Consider the following 19,320-nt stretch of genomic DNA (forward strand, 5'->3'; position numbering starts at 1 on the left):
GGCAATGAAGTCAGACAACCAGTTCCTGGGAGGATCCAACCACCACCCTTGTGCAATAGATTTCAAAGATGCCAAACATTGGTACAAAACGGACTAATTTGTGCAATAGAACATTTTTCTGTGTACTCTCAAAACACCATGTAGTCTGTTATTAATCATGACAATAATGACCAAATCTATACTTTATAATTGTGAGGATAAATTTAGTGATTTGTCCTTCAAATTTTCAGTCTGTGATTTGTATAAATGATGAAGTACAAGCCATTTGTTAAACAAAAATCAACAATGGTGTTCTTACTATTATGTGCTTAACACTTGGGTTATCTAGGCACAGGTTTCCTTTCATTAAATGTTTCCTTTCATTAAACAAGATTTATTACCTCATTGATATTTTCAAGGGTCACAATTAAGAATCAGATTTAGTTATATGATAAATAAATCCTTGGACACCTGGATCTCACCCTGACTGTAAAGGGTTGGAGTAATTACAGACACAGAGTCACTTCTGAATTTTAATGCTATTTAAATGACTTGGTTATATAATCATTGGCTCCTGAACTTCCTTCCTTAGGTGATACAGACAATACTAGTACTTATTTCATAGTAGGTATTATAATAAAATGATAAATGTAAAATGTTTAACAGCATCTGGTACATAGTAGGCTCACAAAGATGCTATTTGATATTATTAATGTTGTTATTCTAATTTACTATAGGTGTGCTCACAGAAACACCACAAGAATAATGCAACCCATGTGACAAGACTCCTTGTGAACTCAATTTGACTTTAGATTTTGTTAGATGGATGTGAATCGCCCGGGAAGACACTCTATGTTTGCAAGAATTCACTGGGGCTCAGAAAATCTAATAAGGCCAGTATTTCAGAACAGTGAAAGAAAATTCTGGGAGCTCTTTGAATATGATATATTCCATCATGGCAGTTTTTTATCTCTGTTAAAAATGTTGTCTAGGACTCTTTGACTATGTTGTTTGAAAACATGGAAAGGCTTTATCCTTGTTACCAAAAAATACAATGAAAATTGATCTTCTGCTTGTTCTTGCAGTATATTACAATACAATAATGAAGGGTAACAGTAAATTTCAGTAAAGGTAAAATTAGGCCTATACAAAAGATTTTTCATGGTAGGTAACAGAATCATCATTATCAGAGGTTATAAAGTCAAATAATATATGGATTCAAAAGTGGCTGCTTAATTAATTACACAAGCCATGTAATTGCAAACTAAGGCAATCTCACGAAGGGTGAAATTTTTAAAACTGAATATTAATTGTACTATATAATATTAGTATATTAGAAGTTCCAGATAAAACCATTCATGTTAAATAATGATGAGAGAAAGGTGAAAACATTTACATAGACTATTATAAGGAGTTGAATTCTCTTTATTTGATTCTTGAGGATGTTGGAAATGCTCCCTCTGGAGAAAGAGCTAGTCACTTTTTTTTTTTAATTATTCTCTCCCAGAGTTCCCCCTTCATTAACATATTCAGCAGAATATAGGACAGAATGACTGTTGAAGCTATTACCAAATACAAAGAGCAACAGGGATTTAGAGACGAGATTTGCAGGGAAAGTAACGTGTAATTGGGTAAATGCAGGCTACATAGATCCAGAATATTAGCTTTAGGTAATCCCCTTTCACTCAGTCTTTCAACAATATAGATGATAGCTGATAGAGTGATGATAGATAGATGACTGACAGAAAGAAAGATATAAATATATATATATATTTTAATGTAAAATATATGTCAATATTTTTCTAATTATTGGTGATACAATATGCTGCAAACAAGATAGCATCCTTGCTCTCATGAAGCTTCCTTTATAGTGTGAAAGAGACAGAATAAATCAATGTATAACATAATATAACATCAAGGGATGATTTTAGAATCTGATCATTCCTAGTCTCTTATAGAGAGATAGAGACATGTAAATATAACTTTCACTTGAAGATGGAGTGTTTTTCATATACGACACTTAGGGCTCAGAAAATCACAGAACACATATGATAGGCACATTAGATTTTACCATCAGTTATTGCTTTATAGTTAGGCATTCAATTTGCATAGGAACCTCCAGCAAACTAAGAGTTGTTTCTCAAAAGAAAAAAGTCATTTACTGAAATAATATATAATTGTGTGTCCTAAAACCCTCATGTTCCTCCTGTATTTCCCCTATCAAAATATGCCATAGGTTTCACAGACCTTCCCGACCTGAAAATGTCAAAAAACAGGGATTCTTGCAATGCAGTCTGAACAGCTTGTAAAACCTTCTTTACCAAGGACCCAACTGGAAACAGGCAGACTTTGAAGTCACTTAGTAAAAAGGTCACAAACATGTTATATTTTGCATTCAAAATTCATAGAAAATCCACCATAAGTCATGCCTCTTTCTGAGTGGTAGTGGATATAAGGAATAACAACTTGTCCTTTACATGGATCTTTTTAATCAAAGCATTTAAAGAACCCAAGATTTGCCCTTCAGATATGCGTGTCAGCATATCTCTAAAGGGTCTCAGATTTGAATCTGCCATATCTATCAGTATGTCTTGGGGCACTTAACTTTTAGTAGAGCAAAAATAATCAGCTTATCTCTAGACTAAATTGCAGCCTTAAATCAGAGAAGTTAGTAAACCTCTTAAACAAGAGAAAGTATACTTCTATCCTGACCAGGGCAGGACAACCTCTGTTTTTGCTATTCTGTGTTTTTGTAATAAAGAAACAAACATTTTCCAGATAAATAGCTGTATATCTGGCGGCATGTGCTGTCGATTAGCTATAATAAAGGGATGTCATATAGAACAGCAGTGGGAACCAACTAAACAACATGAAGCCCATACTGGGAATAAGACAATCTTCCCCTAAAACCTCTATCTCCAGTATCAAGTTTGGGCACAAGGATTAAGATTGCACTTTCCCAGACACCTCTGCCACTATTAACACATGCCTAGGGAGAGTGATAGAAATCACCTCTTCTATGTACAGCCTTACCACCACAATCAGCCTTGAACCTATCAAGATTAATTTAAATAGGACCTGGGACTTCCCTGGTGGCACAGTGGTTAAGAATCCACCTTCCAATGCTGGGGACATGGGTTTGATTCCTGTCCGCGAAGATCCCACATGCTGTGGGGCAACTAAGCACGTGCACCACAACTACTGAGCCTGAGCTCTAGAGTCCGCGTGCTGCAACTCCTGAGCCCTTGCGCTTAGAGCCCGTGCTCCGCAGCAAGAGAAACCATTGCAATGAGAAGCCCGCACACCGCAATGAAGAGTGGCCCCCACTTGCCGCAACTAGAGAAAGCCCGTGCGCAGCAACGAAGACCCAACTCAGCCAAAAATAAATAAATGTATTTTTTAAAAAAGCTTAAAAAAATTTACATAGGACCTTTAATCTGTTACATTAGTCATCACAGCAGGGCCCAGAATTCTAGGTCCTCTCTCACCTTTTCACACTAATGTCCATATGGCCCTTTATTGAGCCATTCATCCCCGATTCCTGAAACCCTTCAAACCCTCTTTAATTTCTGAAACACTTCAAGTAGAACCCTATTCAGCCCCATTATTTCACCCTTTCCCAACTCCTAAAACACTAAAAATTAATGATACATCATCATCAAACTCTTTTTTAGATATTCTCTATACTTTCTTGCCCTAAAGGAAACCTAATTCTTCCCTGAGGACTCTGATTTTTCTGCAGGAGTATCTGTGTACTTCTCCAGCCTCCAAAGGTCTGTAGTTCATTGCTGTGTTCATATAATTCTCCCTTCTTTATCCCCAAATCCTCCAGTTTTGAATATCATGTCATCAAATTGGATCATCAAATACACTTGATTGTTGTCATACATATACCCCTAAGATGTTAGTCCTGATTTCTCAGTGATTTTATACCCTTCTCACCAACACTATAATCTACCTGAGTTATGCTTAAATTCTTTGTTATTTCAAAATACACCTACATGAAAAAAAAAAAAGTACACCTACATGGTCCTTCCAATGGCTTTGGCCTTTCAGGCCCTTGAGCTTCTTTTCCCCACTGATCTGGTATTTCTCTGTATGTCAGCTGCCCATTTCCGCAGAAATATTTAGACCATGCCATTATCAAGAACTGCAAATACTCCATGATCTCATCTCCAAGTATCCAAACTCTGAGTACCAATCCTTTGACATTAAGATGACCTCCAATCCATGGATTCTATTATTTTTTCACTGTCTATCTTCTGTTGAATGGCCTTTTCCCCCTTCTTCCCAAGCTTAAATTATATGGCATTATGGGCTGAATTGTGGGCCCCTAAAATCCATATGCTGAAGGCCTAACTTCCAGCATCCCAGAATGTGACTGTATTGGAAGATAGGGCCTTTTAAGAGGTAATTAAGATTAAATGAGATCATATGTGTGGGCCTTAATCCAGTTTGACTGTTGTCCTTATGAGGAAATTTCGACATACACAAATGACCCCAGGGATGTATATGCACAGAGGAAAGACTCTATGAGGACACAGCAAAAAGGTGGGCCATCTGCAAGTCAAGAAGAGAGGCCTCAGGAGAAACCAAATTTACCAACACCTTGATCTTGAATTTCTAGCCTCCAGAACTATGAGAAAATAAATTTCTACTGTCTAAGCCATCTCGTCTGTGGTACTCTGTTATGGCAACCCAACAAACTAATATAGATTTTGGTATCAAGAAGTGGGGCACTGCAGTAACAAATCCCGAAAAACGTGGAAGTCACTTTGGAGCTGGGTAAGAGGTAGAGGCTGGAAGAGTTTTGAGTTGCATGTCAGAAAAAAGTCTAGATTGCTTTGAAGAGACTGTTAGTAGAAATATGGAAATTAAAGGTGATTCTGGTTAAATCTCAGATGGAAATGCAGAACATGTTTTTGGAAACCGGAGGAAGATCAACTTGTAATGAAGTGGCAAAGAGCTTGACTGAACCGTGAGAGAGGCCTCAAGAGAAACAGAACTTGACTATACCTTGATCTTGGACTTCTGGCATCCAGACAGTGAAAAAATAAATTTCTGTTGTTTAAGCCACTCAGTCTGTGCTATTTGGTTACAGCAGCTCTAGCAAGCTAATACGCATGGTAATTCATAAAAATTACTCTTTCATACACTTTCTTCTTCCTTACCCTCTCACAGTTTTATCATATTTGCGTGCAAAACCACAACTCTGGTTAAATCCAAAGTCTGTCTAGTCTACAAATGCAGCATACATCTCAGTAAGCTTGGAGGAAAGAAAAACCTCATACAAAACCACATTGACTGCTCTTGCTTTAAAATTAAAAGCACAGATGTCAACTGGGCCCTTAATTGCATTGCATTTATCCTATACTTGCCTTATGCATTGATTTTTCTACTCTTAGGAGATTATTTCATATATTCTTTTCTTATCTCAAAGTTCTAATACTTAAATATTCCGACTCTGAGATTAAAACTTTCTACTGATTTTACTGAAAAATTTGAACCAATCAAAACATAATTTCCACTATCTCTCATCCTCATATCTCATTTATCAGCATCTGCACCTGAATGCGATTTCCCAACTCTTACCAGAGATCTCTGCTTGTATCAGAAGATAATCCCTCCTTTTCTATTTAATATTTTTATAATTCTAGGTTTATTTTTTCATCCTTGAATAGTAATTTTTTGAGCAGTTTTAAATTTACAGAAAAAATACTCAGAAGTTCCAAAGAATTTGTATATATACTCACCACCTCCCCACAGTTTCTCCTATTATTAACATCTTGCACTACACTGGTTCATTTATTATAACTGGTGAAACAACCTCAACGTACTATTATTAACTAAAGTTCATGGTTTACATTAGAGTTCACTCTTTGTGTTGTAGTTTTATAGGTTTTGACAAATGCACAGGCCTATATGTACCATCACAGTATCATGTTTCCTTCCAAGTTTTGGCAGTTATGAATAAAGCTGCTGTAAACATTCATGTGCAGGTTTTTGTGTGTACAGAAGTTTTCACCTCATTTGGGTAAAAATCTAGAAGTAAGATCGCTGGATCTTATGGAAGCCTATGTTTAGCTCTGTAGAATTTGCCAAACTGTCTTTCAAAGTGGATATACCATTTGGTGGTCCCACCAGCAAAGAATGAATTGCTCAATATCCTCACAAGAATTGGCTTTGTTAGTGTGTTGAATTTTAGCCATTCTAGTAGGTATGTAGTGGTCTCTCATACTGTTATCTTTTCATATGCTTATTTGTCATCCATTTATCTTCTTCGGTGAGATGTCTCTTCAGACCTTAATCATTTCACTTTTAAATCAGATCGTATTTGTTTTGCCAACTCAACAACATTATCCCAATATTTCCTACAATTCCTTTTTGTTCCTCTCTACATAATTACCTCCCTCACCAAAAAAAAAAAAAGTATTATTTTTTCCAGCTTAAAAAACTTTTCTTCTTCTACAAATCCTGATAGCTATACTCATTTTTAGTTTCCTTTTGCAGTTCCTCTTTTTAAAAATATTTTTTATTGAAGTACCGTTGATTTACAATATTGTGTTAGTTTCAGGTGTATGGCAAAGTGATTCAGGTATAGATATAGATTCTTTTTTCAGAATGTTTCCCATTATAGCTTATTACAAGATATTGAATATAGTTCTCTGTGCTATACAATAAATATTTGTTGCTTATCTATTTTATGTATAGTAGTTTGTATCTGTTATTCTGATACTCCTTATTTATCCCTACCCACCTTAAAATGGTCATACTACCCAAGGTAATCTACAGATTTAATGTGATCCTTATCAAAATACCCATGACATTTTTTTACAGAACTAGAACAAACAATACTAGAATGTATACTGAGCCAGAAAAGACCCAGAATTGCCAAAGCAATCCTGAGGAAAAAGAACAAATATGGAGGCATAAACCTCCCAGAGTTCAGACAATACTACAAAGCTACAGTAATCAAAACAGCATGGTATTGGCACAAAAACAAATATATAGATCAATGGAACAGAATACAGAGCCCAGAAAGAAACCCACATACCTACGGTCAATTAATCTAAAACAAATGAGGCAAGAATCTACAATGGAGAAAAGACCGTCTCTTAAGCAAGTGGTGTTGGGAAAGCTGGACAGCCTCATGTAAATCAATGAAATTAGAACACTCCCTCACGCCATATACAAAAATAAACTCAAAATGGTTTAAAGACTAAATATAAGACATAATACCATAAAACTCCTAGAAGATGACACAGACAAAACAGTCTCTGACATAAATTGAAGCAATATTTTCTCAGTTTCCCAAGGCAAAAGAAATAAAAGCAAAAATAAACAAATGGACCTAATCAAACTTAAAAGCTTTTGCACAGCAAAGGAACCCATCAATGAAACAAAATGACAACCTATGGAATGGAAGGAAATATTTGCAAATGATGTGACTGACAAGGGGTTAATATTCAAAATATACAAACAGCTCATACAACTTAGGACCACTGAAGAAAGTGGAGAAGGAGACTTTAAATGAAATTTTTGGTTACTACATTATAACATGTTTTATGAGAAAAGAAATATCTCATGGTAAAACATTATATCTGTAACATTAAAAAGCCTGTGTGCCACAACTAAGACCCAGTGCAGCCAAATAAATAAATAAATTTTTTAAAAGTCCAATAAAATATATTTGCAGAAGGTTTATAAAAAGTGGACTATAAATCATATCTTCTAATATAAAACAAGCAAAAAAAAAGGAAAAAAGAAGAAAACAGGAAGTTTCTTTTTGGATATCTGAACTTGTGGTAATTTTATTTTTATTTCACCTTTTTATATGCATTCTAAATGTTCTATAAAGATTTTATATCAATTTTATATTGTGAAAAAACCTTTTAAACATAATTATGTAATATATCCATCCTTAAAAAAATTGCAAACCAATCTTTCCCCCAAATTCCAACAGTTGACTCTCCTTAATCCTTATTATCTCACCCACATCTTATTTTTCCATTGCACTTATTGCCTTTTTACACAAATTCCTTATTTTTATATTATGGTGTCTTTGTGTTTTTAGGTGTATATATCCCAGAAAACTATGACTTTCACATAACTACTTAATTGGTATTGTTTAATTAATAAAAATGTGTTGTCATTCTCTAGGACCTATATGTCTTCTGAATTTTAAAAAACGATGAGCTAAATGGGAACCTGATTGGCATCCCTCAAGTCTTTGATAATTTGCATTATTTTTTTCCCAGACACACGTTATTGCATTGGGTTTACCAAGTTTGGAGTGAACCCTGGGAAGCTCCAGGTTTTCTCTTTCATTCCATCCTCCCCTAATATCCCTTATCATATAGGTAAGGGAGCCAAATATACCCATTTAAACAATACTCCCAGGGACCTGAGAAATAACTGACCCTGTCTTGCCTCGTTTCTCTGTTTTATTTTGTTTTTAATTACTATTCATGTTCTTCACTTTGGTCTGCCCTGAATTCCAGTTACTTCTTGGGGGCCCTGAAAGTGCCCTTTCAAAAGCCACTTGCCCTAGTAGTCTGAGTTGCATTCCTTGATTTGTCTACAATTTGAACAAGTTGTTTTCCTAAAAGCAGCCCACACACAATGCCTCACTTTGATTACCAGATAACTCATGAAATATTTAAGCCATACCAGACCTCCTGTACCTCTCCCATATCAGTACCTGCAGAATATCCCTCTTAGGCCTTTTCACTGGCTCTTTCCTCCATCCCCATCAATATAATCTAATCAGATCCCAGACCCCATTGCAAATTGAACTTCCCTTTCCACCCTCCCTAAAAACCAATGGTTTTGAGCCATGCTTCATATTGAAACAAAACTTCTGCTCTACACTTAAGTCCCATTCTAACCAACCACAATTTATGTTTGTTTACTTACACCTGGACACACCTTTTCATTTGGTGTGGGTTGGAAGGCAGGGCATTGTTTCTCAGCTGGCCATAACTTTCTTTTCCTTGATTGTAACTATATAGAATGATTGCTATATTCTTTCACACTCTTGAATGAGGTATTTAGATGGCATGGGATAAGCGAACATGACCTATAGTTGATTTCTGGAAAGACTATGTTACCTGGAGTTGCAGAATCTTCTATATTCAAGAAGTTGCTGTTCTTTGTATAACCGACTCAGGTTGCAGAGCTCACAAAAAGCACTAAACATAAAGAAAATTATTGATGAAATATTTTGTACACGTCCCAAGAGGAGTCATTCTTTTTAGGGAAGACTTTTCAATATTTGAACTATAGCTTATCAATATAAATTATTTATAGAGAAGTTAATATGTATTATATATGTATCATATACATAATAAACAGCATAAAAATACTGCAAGATTGTTTTTTGACTTCTGTATATTATTTAGATTCCAGAAATACTAAAGAATAAGGAGGTAGAGATAAATCCCTGAAGGTCCCTAGATATTTCAGGTAGAAATCAAACTAATTTTAACATACTTAAAACACAAAAATACCAATTTAAAGACTATTTGGAACCATGAAAAATGTTACAAAAACGTAAACGATATAAACACACATGGTTTAACAGCATGTCTAATACTTGGTATTACTAGTGTTCACACAGCCCAGATATACTTCCACAGTCAGGTTTTTCTCAGAAAAGGAGGATTTCTCTTTTATTGAGATTACACAGTTTTGTTTAGAATTACGTTCAGTCAGTACAGGATATATTCACTAGCAGTATTAATACTAGGTGAGAGTACTGCAGGGCATGACTTCGATAGCATGCTCTCCTTAATAGTGATAGTTTTACTTACCAGATAGATTCAGATCATGTAATTTCCTAAGAGATATTAATAAGATTTTTACCAACAGAAATTAATAAGATATTTTAATAGGCAAATTTTAAAATGTAAATATAGTCAGCCCTATTTATTGAATGCTTCTGAGGATACTCTAAGAGTACAAAAAGTAACACATAGCCTCTGTCTTCTATTACATACATCAGCTGGAAAGATAAAATATATGTTGTACGTTAGAAAAAGCTGGCAAACTGCTACAGCAACTTCTTATCATGTAAACTGATAGAATCACAGTCAGAGAGAGTCAGAGCAAAGGATTTAAGTACTCCGTCCCGTTAACACAGGCTTTATTCTACATATGTATTTTGATCAGCAGAGGAAAACCTCTGCTCATGGCAGACCCACTGATGCACAAATTATTGGTAGTTATCCTTGATGGTTCACAAACTGGCCCTCATACATGGAGGGCAAAGAGAAACCAAAGGAAGAGGCAGACCACTCCTGACTGGTAGGTGGCAGGTTTCATAAGCAAGGAAACTTACTTACCAGGCTTGTCTTGGGCGGCCACAAGATGAGTCGATCTCCACACTCACCTGCCAGAATCTTAAAACTTTATATAGAGGCCTTAAGTGGGCTCAGTCACATATTCAGTCCAGATGGTTTCAACATCACGTTGCTCTCTCAAGGTTGCATCCTTGAAAACGACTCCCACTGTGGGAACCACAGGCAGAACTTACATTCCAAGGGGAAGGAAGGGGTGAGGAGCCTCTGACTGCCCAGGTCCATCTCGCATGTCAACCAGTGGTCATGTCTTCTTGATGACCTCCTCCAACAATCCTCTCTATGTCCATTCATATAGTATTTAAGATTATTCACATGGCAAAACTCCTAAGGAAATAAAAAGGATAAGCAGATTTTTTATAAAACCACAAATTTTAAAAAGATAGCTAATATAGAAAAAATATATACGAATTAGTGATTTATCTTTCTGATGATTTAAAGGTAGAAAAACAGATTTGGGATAGTTATGCATGCAGTTATATATGGAGTTTCCAATTTTAACACATAATTGAGCAAAACTAAAAAAATTACATGCAATATGATTTGCGCTAAAATTCATCCAAAACTAGAAACAAATTCAAGAGGAAGAAACAAAATTTAGAGATTAAAGGTAAGAGTAGACTTGAGCCAAATAAATCTTATACAAGAAACAGAGAAGAAAACAGATGAAGTATATTAGGATTTACACCAAAACTAATGCATTATTGCTCACGTTTTTCTCTTCTAGTATACAAATTCCAAATGAGCATCAAAAGTAGGGCTCTATATCCTGACTCTAGGTGTACTCTTTTAAACAAAACGAACAGAACTAGTTTTTCAGCTTAGCGAAGCAACCTATTATTTAGCACAACAGGAATGCTGCCATTTTAATAGGAGAGGAGACAAGTGGATCTATTCTCAATCCTTTAAGCTTCTACTTTGGGAGGCTAAAATGTGCTAAAAAAAAAAGTTTCTGATCCAATTTTAGAAAATATTTCAAATCCATTGAGACTCTCCATTCTCCCCATGTCTGGAACATGATTATTTTGAGAACATCTGTACTTTCAACAAGGCTGCCTGCTTCTGTGTTGAGATATAAAAACAGAAAAAAATATTGAGCAAGCAGATTCATGTGGTTCAACGTGTAGAGGCTAAACAAGGGAAAAATAATTTTAGAGTGCTAATTACTTAGTTGAAAGATAGAAATTGTCAAAGAAGTTAAAATTTTGCTGAGAACTTTATTTAGCAGTCTCAACGAGATTTCTGCTTATTACGCATCAGACAACTGTGGTTTTAAATAAATTCTAAAAATTCTTAAAACAACACATTGTTGATTTTAGTTATAAAAATATAAATATCCTTATTACAAACTTTTTCTATAATAGAGCATTTAAGAAAGAAGAGGGGAATACCTACTCTCAGTCATCTCAAATAATTATATTCTGATGTATTAAGCAACAATTTATAGCCTTAAAAACCTTTGTAAAGAGCTGCTATAAAATATCTATATTGTTTCCTGAGAACAGTTTAACTGAAATATAAATTATAATTTTTGAATGTTTAAAATAATCTTTGCTTTTTCCTTTTTTAATGCTTTATATAAATTCTATAAGGAATAATTGGCTTTGATTTTTCAAGGAGTTGCTTCACTCGTGCTGTTTTTAGAACACGTATACTCATTTATGATTTTATTGCTTTTGGTTTAAATGGTACCTAGGGGTCAATCAGCAAACTCAACCAACCAAGATCTGAAAACTTCATAATGCACAGAAGGAAGCAGAGTTAAAATGTTTGACAAAAAGAAAAATGTTGCCACAATCTTTTGGCACTTGGCTTACTATGAGAAGGTCTAGGCCGGTTCTGAGTTGTTCTTGAATTTACCCCAATTCTGAGATGGGGTCATCTGTTCTCTACTATTAACTGTCTACATTTTAGTTTTTCCTTGAAATTAAAAAGTGGGGAGGGAAACTACAGTTAACAGCATACTAGCAGTGAGGCAGCATGCATGGGAAGTCACCAAGATATAAGCGATAAGAGTGGGAAGAAACAAAAAGCCCTAATAGACTTTGGTGGAAAAGTGTCACTGTATGCCAACTCACCTCAGCACTTCCTGGAGTTGCCCAGTAGTTAATATTCCTCCTGAAGCTCTTTAACTATACTACTTAATTACAACAGGGACATATGTAAGATATTTTGGAAAAGTGTCCATTCTGGCTCACACATGCAAAATCATTTATATATATATATACACACACACATATGTTATGACATACTTATATGTCTGTGTCTATGTTTGTGTACATATATGTATATATGCACATATATCTATGTGTGTGTGTGTATGTATACATACATATACATATATGTCTCTAAGTATTTACAGTGTTACCACTGTATTTCTAAAACATCTCAATGGCATTAGACCCTCAATCACTTCTCTGATTATTCCCATCATCCTTTGGTACATGACTTCCCTGATTCTTCCCACTTGTGGCCTTCTCAACTGGTGGATCATTTTTCCCACAAGTCACATACTAATGGTCCTGGATTTTGAGGGTAAGTGCTCTCTTTGCTTCCCATTGCTGCTCTCAGACCATTCTCCTTCTATATTTTCAAAAGTAAACAACGGTGAATTTCATGTCATTGTTCCATATCATTACACCCCAAAGATATTTTTTTCTTTGCTCATGGATCATTCCCAGTTATATTTTAGCTTCCACTTACTGTCAATTCTTCTGACACTTCCTGTATTAATTATAGGCGACATCATTATACACAAAGAAGACCATTCCTTGAACACTTCTCTTCCAATGATCTTGCCCTGCATACCACCTCAGCTCTTCTCTTCCATAATCACACCCTAGACCTTGCTATTTTATAATAATTTTCCTCCAGTCTTAATTTTAAGCACCCCTCACTATTATGGGCTGAATTATGCTCTCACCACCCACATTCATATGCTGAAGTCCTAACCCTCAGTACTGTATTTGGCGATAGGGCCTTTAAATGTGACTGTAGTTGGAGACAGGGCCCTTAAGGAGGTAATTAAGGTAAAAGGAAATCATATGGGTAGGCCCTAATCCAGTATTATGGCATCCTTATAAGAACAGATTAAGACACAGATATCTGAATTTCAGAAAACACACCATGTAGAGACAGAAGAAGATGGCTATCTGTAAGTCAAAGATAGAGGTCTCAGAATAAAAAAAACAAAACAAAAAGACCCTGTCAATAACAACCTTGGACTTCAAGCCTCCGTAACTGTGAAAAAAAAATAAATTTCTGTCGTTTAAGACATCCAGTCTAGTATTTTGTTATGGCAGCCTTAGCAAACTAATACGAACACTATCTACAACTGCTTACCTTTACAATGCAGTTCTTTTATTATATAATCTTCAACAATTTTTCAACCCCACTATGACCTAGATCTATTGATACAGTCCTCATCTCCCTGATTTCCTCCTTGCCCTCCTTTCCCAAGTTAAATTCCATATTTAATTATTTTTAACTTTTTATTGAATTATAGCATGCTTACTAGAATATACATACTATATATGTACAGCCTGGTGAATTATTACCAATCAAGTGAATGTTCTCATGTAAAACCCATAACCATGTAACCAGGTACATAATCATATAATAGGGTTAATCATTTGATCCCTCCTCGGCCTTCTCTTTCTTCGTTGTACTTGTTTGGCACAAACACAGTCCTGGTTAAAATCAATTCTCCCTCTACTCTGCCTGGGCACCTGTATAGGTAAATGAATCTAGGAAAAAGTCTGCAGCCATCTAGACCATTCTCACTTGAATTCAAGAAGGGCTTTGATGTTGATTAGCATGGTCCACTCTCTAAGTTTCTAGACGAGGGGTCAGCAAACTTTTTCAATAAAGGCCAGATATTAAATACTTTATTCTTTGTGAACCATATGGTCTCCGTCATAACTACTCAGCTAAGCCATGGACAATATGTGAAGAATGAGCGTGGCTGTGTGCCAATATAATTTCGCCTACAAAATCAGGAAACAGTCTGGATTTGGCCCGTGGCCCACAGTTTGCTGACTCCTGCTCTAGGCTATTATGTAAATTCTTCTTTTCTTTCCTCAAATCGATAAAACCTCCTAGCCGGTTCTGATTCTTAAATGATGGCCTTGATTATTAATCCAATTATAAAACTGAGGCAATCTTTAAAAGAACATTAATTATCTCCTTCCATCAAATCTAGACATTTGCCAGCATCTAGACACAAACTGTTTTCTCTCTTCACTATAGGTTACCTTTCTATACCCCAGTCTAAGGCCAACACTTTCAACTGTGCAATGGATTCTATATCTTATCATCTACTAAAAAACATGGCTCAAGCCATCTTCTTTCTTTCTCCCAACTCGTCAATTTTTCTCTTTCTACTGGATCATTTCCATCAATTGCAAAAACCAGAAACAACAACAAAAACCTTTTTTTTAACTCCCACATTCCCTTCCAGCTATACCCCCATTTCTCTGCTCCCTTTTATACACTTTGACAGGTTTTCTACATTCCCTAAATCCAATTCCCCCTCTCTGTTTTCTTTTTAATCCCCTCTAATGAGGCTTTTTCTCTTACCACTTTTCTAAAACTGCTGTTTTAAGGCTCACCAATACTATTCCAATTGCAAAATCCAAAGATCAATTCTCAGTTCTGATCTTTCAGTAGGACATGGAGTGATTGACCCCCTCCTCCTCCCATGCTCCTTCTTCATTTGGCTTTCAGGACACCTTACCCTCCTGATTTTTCTCTCCTAATACTGCTCCTTTCTGAGCTCCTTTGTTGGGTATTCTATGCGTGATCACATTCACATTGGGGGAGGGCTCAGTGCTCAGTCCTTGACTTGTTCTCTCTTCTTATCAGCCCTCATTCCCGTGGTTTGTGGTTTTTAAATACTATTCACCTGATGACACTCCAGATTATTTTGATTTATAGCCAGAGGTGTCATTTCAACTTCAGAGTCACATATCTAGCTGCTTCCTTAATAAAGTTAGTTTACATTTAAATAGTGCCAAAATACTGTTACTAAGTAACGTGACTAAAACCAAAATACCAATGATTGAGCTAACACTGCTTTACGTACAGCAATTAACTACAGCTCCATTCATCTGGTTGCTCACATCAAAAACGTATCGTCATCATTGCCTCACCCCTTTTTCTTGTCTTCCACATGAAATCCACCTGAAAATCCCACTGATTATATATTAAAAATACATACAGAATCCAACTACTTCTGAACTCCACTGCTAACAACCTGCTTCAACCCAGCATAATGTCTCTCCCGGAATATTGCCAAAAAAAAGTTTTTTAAATGATTTTTTTAAAAACATTTTTTGACAGTCTTTTTATAAAGAAGTCAGTACAGGTTTCACTCTGCCACAGATGCATCTGTGAAATCAGAGCCCCTTGTCATCCCACTGGTGGATGTCTGAACAATGTCTCACCTCTTATCCCAGCCAGAGCACCCACCTTCTGTCATCCCTGTTCACTGACTGTTTCCAAATCCAGGTGACCAAATAATCGTTTATCCCCAGAGTAGACCAGGCAAACCACAAGAGGAATAAAGCCCCACCAGATGGCAAATGACCACCCTCGAAGAGCCGCTGCAGCCTCTGCTTGGCCTCAATTTCGCTCAGCTTCACCATGGAGATGGCCCAGGCAGCACAGAGAGGACATGCCACAACACTGACTACAACGGGAATCCAAAGGGAAAAGGAGGTGCGCACAAGCCACAGGAGGCCTTTAGGGCAGGAGTCGTAAACTGTCGTCCCAAAAGCCATTTAATTAATCTCCCTCTTTCCACTCTTGCGCACGTGTGGTCAACGTGAGACCGGCTGGGACCTGGGGTCTGGGACTCTTTGCTGCAGTGCTTGCAGCTGGAGGAATGTCTCCTCGAGTAACAGAATACAAAGAATCTATAAGGGACTGAAAACAACTGTGTACATATGCAGTTAGGGCAAATTATGTACAAGATATAAAAAGACCAAAAAACCAACTGCTACTTCTGAGGCGTCGGGAGCAAAAGCAGGGTACTGCACATGATCCCTACATGCGGCAACACTAAGCGGGGGTGGGCACACCGCCTACGCTACCCCTCAGGATCTGCCCCTACAGATGGACCACTTCCATCTGTAGCACGAGTCTCAATAAAGCATTGCCTGAATTTCTCCTCTGGCCTCTTATCAATTTCTATTGATTAAGGAGGCCAAGAACCCTGGTCAGTAACAAATGCTCTGCCTATCTACCAAAGTTATTATGGTATTTAAAAATAATCTACCTCATACCACTCTTATGCAGAACCCAAGAATGGCTCCAAGAATAAGAGCTGATGTACTTACAATGTACCTGCAAGAGCAAACCTTAAGTAAGTTTCCTTACTACTCTCCTTTCCTCTCACGGGACACTTGTTACACAAGGACTCCTTGAGTTCCCTTAATATCCATGTCCCAACCTCGAGGATCTTTGCGCTGGCTTCTTGCTCTGCGTGGAAATATGTTCCTTCAAATACGCATATGTGTCTTTAAAGTCTGCGCATTTCACACCTTCTCTTTTGGAGGTCTATCCTGACCACACTGCAATGCAGTACTCCATACCCCCCCCCCACACACACAACTTTATTTTTTTATTTTATGGTTTTCCTTAGCACTGGTCTCCTTTTAACTTACTATATAACTCAAAAATTTATTATATTCAGTGGCCATCTAACCTTATAAGAATGCAGCGATTTTTTAAAAAATGTATTTTAATTTCTACAACTAACGCAGTACTTAGCACATGGACACGGTCAAAAATATATGCGTTAAGAAAATAAATATGAATAAGTAAATGTGATAAATAGGAAGACTATCGATATCTGGGCTTAATTTCTGAAATCTTGCACTGAAACTTTAATAAAAGTGCTTTCGGAAGAATAAGAAGTCAAATTACATTTAACTTGATCACAGTTTTAATAATTTCAAAGTTGTTTTTTGTTTGTTTTTTAACCACTTAAATGGTCTGCAGGTCTATTTTAGTGGAATAATTAGAGATTCCTGGAAGCTTGAAAAATTTTAATTTCTTCACCATATGCCATGGTGTTGACTCAATTCCTTAATTATCAGGAGACCAACTCTAGCAGGGTTTTACATAAATATACAATTATTCTAGTTGTTTACTCTGTAGATAAAACTATATATCTACCCAGAAATTTAATAAAGCATCATTTTCAAATCCTTATCCAATAAGCCATTCCTCTCACATCTATGATTTCTCAGTCTCCTACCTCAGCTTCCACTCCTACAAACACATTAAAGTTCAAAATCACATACGTGCTTTAATCACATATACAACTACATATACATGTAGTGATAACCCTGAAATATTATAGAGGCAGAGACTCTCAACTACATTTAATTTCAAGCACCTGATAGATCATCACAAACAAAATAAACAGTTACCGATTTACCCTTAAGGTAGTAATTTAAGAAAGCATTTGATATATACTTTACATATATTATAGTAAATATGTAACTACCTTCAAATTTTTAAAAGAAATATACCAGCAGAATCAAAGATGAATCAACATTAAGGAGTTAGAAGTGTGCATGTTTGTAGAAACTCATATTTGAGCCAGAGTAAAAAAAATGCATATATTATCAGGATGTTTGATCAAAAGTTTGATTTTGCAAGTAGATATAGCTTTAATGTTGGTAGTTCCAACTCTGAATGAGTACTAATTTGGGCTCCATCTACAGTGTTCACGTAGACATGGAAAAAGAGTAAATCAGTTGTTCATTTCTAATTTTAAGACATGATATTGATTTAGCTAATAATATTAGTATAATGTTTGATCTCTTGGATATATATTTTGAATTTGACTACTCAGCTTTGTGGTTTGAGGTTAGATTTTTCAAGGTTATCAGAGATTTTATCTGACAAATACTAGAAACTTGGGCTTGATATTCCAATATGTAGATATTAACTATGAATGACTATTCTTCCTGAATACTCAATATATTTTCTATTCATTAGTGTTTCAATTATACAAATAATACATGTAAAAGATTAATACATTGAAAAGATTAATCAGTTCAGAAATCTATAAAATAAAAAGTGAAAATTCTTTTTAATGAGGTCTACTTTTACCTTATTTCAGAAGTAGTTTGTCATACTTTGGTATATATCACTCTGGTTCTTTCCCTCTTCATTGGCATAAATATATATTTGTATACACATATACATTTAAATTGATGAATTCATATTGAAAATATTATCCTGCAAACTTAAGAGTTTTTTTTACCTACCAATAGTTCACATATTTTCCCAATTCATTCTTAGGGATCTATAATATTCCATAGCCATGGGTCTATTTTGAAGCTAGGCCATATTACATAAGAAATAGTTTTTCTCTTTTGAATTTCTGAAACAAATATGATACAAGCCTTTAGAAAAGTTTAAGGCAGAAATGAGATATAATTCCATTTCTGAAGGGACTTCCATCATTACAATTTTTTCTATTTTAAGTAAAATCAGACCAAGTGAAGAATCTATATTTTATTTCATTTTCTAATGAGCACATTTAAACTATATGTGAACAATATTTAAAGAACTCTTTTCACATTACAAAATATTTTTCTATAATTAACCTCAGTAAGTTAAAAATTATAACAACCTATTAATTTGCTATTATTTCTATGTAACAGATAAGGAAAGTAAACCTCTCTGAGGTTTAGTGAGTTGTTCAAAATTTCACAAAAAGTAAAAGGCAGAACCTGAAATTAAGGGTTCACATCTTGAGACTCCAAGACAGAATGCAAATTTTTCTTTCTCTTTAAACTTGCTGTGGATGTTTTTCCACAGTTGACTTTTGAATAATAAATATTAAGTGATTTCTTTGTACTTTACCATTAGGTATCCTAACACTTCTACTTCCAAAAATATTAAAGGTGGAATTTAACAAGCATTCTAAATATTCCCGATTATGAAATGTATTGTGTTTTGATAT

General features: G+C 35.5%; 1 long non-coding RNA gene across 1 annotated transcript in view; it reads right to left on the minus strand.

The window, feature by feature from the left end:
- Nucleotides 1–10,288: 10,288 nt before the first annotated feature.
- LOC307195582 overlaps nucleotides 10,289–19,320 on the minus strand; it is a 271,076-nt gene continuing 262,044 nt past the window's right edge. Inside the window, exon 5 of the long non-coding RNA XR_013830868.1 lies at nucleotides 10,289–10,664. This is a non-coding gene — a long non-coding RNA (uncharacterized lncRNA). The remainder of the gene's footprint in view (nucleotides 10,665–19,320) is intronic.

The sequence above is a fragment of the Stenella coeruleoalba genome (assembly GCF_951394435.1).
Source record: "Stenella coeruleoalba genome assembly, chromosome: 12".
Lineage (NCBI taxonomy): Eukaryota > Metazoa > Chordata > Mammalia > Artiodactyla > Delphinidae > Stenella > Stenella coeruleoalba.